We start from the raw sequence: 6,015 nt of genomic DNA on the forward strand, positions 1-6,015 counted from the left end.
ATTGATTTTAGCTAATTAGGAGCATTTTTTTTGGCCTTAATTTGATAAAGAAGTGTGAATGCATTTTTCCCCCACAGCAGGCTTGTTATTTGCTGGGGTATTAGGAGAGTGTTAATTAGGCACAGTTCTTCTGTCAGGTTGATGGTTCTAAACAGCATTCACCACACAGACTAAAATGGGCAGAGCAGAATCTGGGTTTTGGCCACCAGTGTGATTTGTCAGAGTAGGTTAGTTACCTCTGGAATGGAACTATGATGTAGGTGAGCCTGTGTATGCCAAGGAAGCACCAAATCTGTTCTTTCCTTTCACAAATATTCCTCATAGCTGAGCCTCCTTTTCCTCCATTTCAAAACCTCTCAGGAAGCCATCTCTCCTCAGTCACTGTCATTCTCTCCCAAACCCTCAAGCCATCAGTTTTGTGTTCATCCTGGCCCTTCTTCATTTTAAGTCAAAATCACAGGTTTTGAAAATTCACTGGCCCTGAAGTATTTGCAGAAGATCTGTTGAATGGTTTGGGCCCAAGGATTTCTTTGTTCGGTTTCTTCTGCTGAAGGCATAACTGGACTGACTGTCTGCTGTCCCCGAAGCAGTGAAGCAAAGGGAAACAGACAACAGAGCAGTTGAGACTCTTGCTAGGAGCTTGTTTGTAGATGGAGCCCATTCAAGGTCTTTTGTTTATTTGTGAGGCTTTTCTTAGGGAATGCATAAAAAAAATGTGAAACAAGTAGCTGTTTAGGGAAGGAGGAGAAGGGATGTTTGACAACTGCATTTTCAATTTTTTGAGAAATGCTCATTTATATAATGTGAATTTTCTGTGAAGATACAGTTGTTCTCTAAGGCATGTGCTTTGTATTTCCTTTGTTTTCCTTTGCAGCTCTATACTAATCCTTTACACATTTGTACCCCATCCTGCTTCTGATCAATCTATAAATAATAGGAACAAATAAAATCATCTCTGAGGGGGTACCTGGGTGGCTCAGTCGGTGAAGCGTCTGACTTTGGCTCAGGTCATGATCTCACATTTCGTGGGTTTGAGCCCCGCATCAGGCTCTGTGCTGACAGCTCAGAGCCTGGAGCCTGCTTCAGATTCTGTGTCCCCCTCTCTCTCTGTCCCTCCCTGGCTCACACTCTGTCTCTCTGTCTCTCTCTCAAAAATAAATAAAGACTAAAAAAAAAAATTAAAAAAAGTCATCTCTGAACATCCTCCAGTTATTACATTCAAGCATTTTGATTCTGCAAATCAAACCTCAAATGTTAATCTCACTACCAGAATTTTCAAAACCTTCACTGGAAATGTCTGCTCTTGTCTGCTGTTTATACCTGCCTTTGAGTCATAGAATATATGTGTGTGTAAAAGAGGATGGAAGGAGGAATCCCTGCACAGAATGCCTAGTTCTCTGACAGAAGTATTGATAGAGTGGAAAGAATATGATATTTGGAGATTCCATCCATCCATTAGTTATAAACTTGTTTACTTGGTCTTTGTGAGTCTTACTTGTCTTCTTTGTAAAATGCAAATAATAATGCCTATTCTAGCATAGTTATCAATATTAAATATGTATTTTCTTTTGTCATCCTGGTGGTCATCCTGGTCCTTCTTAACTTTAAAACAAAAGTCACAATCTTTTAACAATGGTTAGCAAGTAAAAGGTGTTGTTTATGTGATTGCTACCTGTAGTCCTCCATTAATATGAGCTCCATGAAGATGGCGTATACGTCTCATTTCAACACTGTCGCCAGCTTCTGGCATGTGGCAGACATTCAATAAACATCTGTTGTATAGCTCAGTGAAGTGTCAGCTATTAGGGCACCTGATATTGATATGATTGTTATTTTTTGTAGTTAAAATTTACTAGCTAAAATTCAACATAAAAACAAAAGCAGTATTTATATTTGTATTTGAAAGTAAGTTTGAAAATGAATTATGTAGACTTTCAACTCAAGAATACAGGAAAAAAGCAAATCAAAGCCAAAGAAAGTAGAAAGAAGGAAATCCTAAAAATAAGATCAGAAATGAGTGAAATAAGAAATAAATATGAAATTGAGAAAATCAGCAAACCAAATGTGCTATTACTAATAAAATTCATAAATCTTTAATAAGAGAAAAGAGAGAAAATAAAACATTACCAATGTGATAGATTTAGAAAGTGGTTATTAACATGGATATTAAAAACGTTTAAAAAGCAATATTGAAAAAATGTTAGACATCTACATGTAGGTGAATTTTAAAATTTTATGAAGCATAATTGACCAAAAGTGATAGTTTAATCATCTGTTTTTTGGGGAAATTGAAAATATTATTACAAACTTCCCACAAGACAACTTCAAGACCAAATGGCTTCCTCATGAATGCTTCTTAATATTTATAATGAGTGATCTTATAAAAACCATTCCAGATTATAGAAAAAGAGGAGCACCTCTTAACACATTTTATGAGGTCCATGTAACCTTGATACCAAAATCTGACCAAGACACTACCAACAAAGGAAAATTAATAACCAAATATCGATGTGAATAATCTTTAAAAATTTGCAAATATATTCTATAACAATATATAAATCCCCATGACTTATATATATAAACATCATTTTTAACAGGGCGAGCTAATAAGGAGATCAGTCAAAGTCACAATTATGTTTATAGCAGCACTATGTTTTAAAAGTCATATACTGGAAACAACCCAAATGTCCTTTAACAGAATAGGTATATAAATTGTGGTATGTTTAGAAAATAAAATACGCTACAGCTATGAGAATAAATGAACTATAACTAAATGCAAACAAGTGAATATCACAAAGATAGTATTGAGCAAAAGAAGCCAGGCAAAGTATTATAAATCAGATGTTGGTTCGGCTTGGATGGCGGTGGTAGTGACTGGGAGGATGCAGGGATAAGGTTGGAAATTGTTTTTTCTTACATAGGTGAGTGTTACTTAGATGTGTTCAACAGTGAAAAATCATTAACATATTCAGTTATGATTAGTGCACCGAGATGAATGTTTATAGTACTTCCAAAAGAAGTTCAGGTGCAGCACACACACACACACTCACACAAATGTAACAATGTAGCCTAATATTTGGCCTGCAAAGCTAAGTTAGCATTTGTGTCCATGGTCTGTAGCTTCAGATTCCCATTGTGACCATTATAGTGTCTAACGAATAATATTTGCTATAAAGTAAGGGGAAAAATTAAGTAAATGAAGTAAGAACTAAGTTGCTTCGTCTGGACAGCAGGTGCTCTTATAAATGTATAAATAGATGTGTCCATAATATGCATATTGCTTTTTTTACTTATTTTTTTAAAAATAGTAAATAAAAATATATATTATCATTTTTTAATGTCCAAAGAGCATTTTATTACATAGATATATTAAAATCCATTTAAAAATCACCTTCCTCTGAATATTTTAGATGGTTTTCAAATTACTGCCATTCTAACTAGTGCCTAAATAGGCTCCCTCTACAATGACTAGAGGGCTCTGCTTCTGGCAATCTGTCATATACATTCCATTTCATCATTGTTCACTGCCAGGTGCTCACAATTCACATGGCAGAGAGAACGGCCATCTCAGTACATCCAAGAATCTTAATCATCCCTGAATTCTTCTTTCCCAAAATGGGAAACTTATTTTAACATAATGTTCCTTGAGACACTCCTGTTTAGAGATCTCAGATGGTCTAGGTAAAGGAACAATTCAAAACTTACTACTTTAAACTCTGCTGTATTTGCTGAGAAGGCTGGGATGTTATAGAGCAAGCGTTCTGAAACTTTGCAGTAATTTACATTTTGCGCATTTTTAACCTGAAAGTGAAATGCTCATTTTGTGAACATATTTTAAATTCCTACTAATGCCTCAGCTTTTCAGCTTTTCTTATTCCAGTAGAACCAAATTCTGGTTAAAAGAAAATTAAAGAAAGAAAGAGAAATAGAAGAATAGCTCTGAAAACATACTGGTTCCTCACTTTTCTTGACACCATATTTCCATCTAAAAGAATGCACATTACACTTTCAAAGTGGTAAATAGATGTTCATGACTCATTAATTTGTAGTTCAAAAGTGAGGACAAATGTACTTCTGTGTCACCATATATTTAAAGAAGAGTAAGAGAATGTGATTCTGACCTCATTGCAGTGAGATTATTCACAAAAGGAAAACAAAATGACCCTTCTTTGCATGACATACACCATCTACACTACTGAACACAACTGACTCTTTGCCATAGCTCTCTAGGACAGAGAGAATAAAGGAGATAAGTTCATTGAGAGAGTTGCACAAAGCAGACCTGGCCAGACACTCAAATTCTGTAAAACTTGATTCGAGTCGAGTCAGGAGGGAAGTTTCCTTTTCGAAACACATAGTAGATGGCATCTCCTTCCTTTAAAATGTTTAGATAAGATAAGCGAGTTCATAGCAATATATAGTGTCACTTTCCCAGGAAAATATGTCTTGGAGAATGACTGATTCAGTTGTTTTTTGATAAATAAAACTTTAAGCCATCTTGCATCAATTCTTTTCCCTTCAATCTGTCACTTTACTCTGGTTTATAATGAACCCAATCTGTTTGGATGTGTAAGTAAAAGTTCATAAAAACAAAACTAGAAGAATAGGGAAATGTGCTATCATGTATTTTTAGTTTTTTATGCCTTTGAAAAAAGTTCTTACTGATTTTGTACTCTAATACTAAGGTAGCTTTGAGTAGCCGTCATTCAGGGGTAATTTGCTCTGAAATCCTTGTGAACTGACCTATTTGCTAAAGAGTGTTTTTTTCCTCCCTTTAGAATTGTTGACCATATTAGGCTTTCCACAAGATAGAGATAGAGCTGCTTCGAAATCCATAGAAAGGTGGCAACATAGTAGGATAAATGAACTAATTGTTCCTCAAATAAAATCTCTGAAAAGATTTAAATGAACATCTGTTTGAAGAATAGAGCTATTAAAGGGAATGTTCTGCACAAACAATATGTCACGCAAAATAGTTGTACAATAATGCTGTGAAATTGTTTAATTAACTCATAAAAGAGGGAATCTAGTAAAGGAAATGTATGCAGTGCACTCTGGAGATATTTGACAGTCTTTAAGAGCAGATGTGATTATGATTATAATTATATTAGTAAATTGGACCATAATTTCTCTTTCTGTTGTAAAATAAGATACAGTATATTATGAATCCTAAGTACAAAAAAACCCTTTAAACATAAGTAATTCATGCAAATCCTGACTTTTGTTGAAGCTACAGTATTGCTATCATTACCTGTTTTTCCTTGAGGTGTACCTTTGTAAATACAACAGAGAAGAGTAAGTTTTCAACAGGTAACAGGTTGGATTTTTTTGCGTACTTTGTGGAAATTGGTTTCAATATTTTGCAGATATGACTTTCACCATAGATTTGGATCGTAAAACATATTTTTATCTCTAGGAAGTTCTAATTATTTATAAGATCATGGTGTGTAGTGAATATGGAGTAATTTTATTTTGTTATCAGAGAAACTCCATCAGAGACCCTATAGTACTGAACATGACAGCTACAATGTTTTGTGGGTTTTTGTTTTTTTTTTCAAATGTGCGAGGTCAACCAGTTTGTCTTGAAGTGGATTCGTTGACTACCATGATATATATTAAGTTTGTTTGATATTAGTATGCAAATTTATCATATCTGTGCCCTTCTATTATTTTTCAACCTTATTCATTTTGGAAATTGCATATTTTTATATTCATAACTTTAGTAAGTAATTATGGGAATGTTACATTTTCTGTGTATTGCCTTTATCACTCTTATTAACTAAAATTACTGCTAGAAGGAAATTAATCAGACAAATTAGTATTCTTATTCATGAAACGTAGATTATAGTAAACCCCAAGATTAAGACTAATGAAACAATTACTTATTTAATCATTATTAAAAATGGGAACATTGCTCAGATATCTCATAGTAACTGCAGCAAGCTTTGGAAGTAGACAAATGAATGTGTTTTTCTTGACTGCTCTTTCATGAAAGCAAGATTGTTATCACTTGCT

This window comes from Panthera leo, chromosome C1 (assembly GCF_018350215.1).
Source record: "Panthera leo isolate Ple1 chromosome C1, P.leo_Ple1_pat1.1, whole genome shotgun sequence".
Lineage (NCBI taxonomy): Eukaryota > Metazoa > Chordata > Mammalia > Carnivora > Felidae > Panthera > Panthera leo.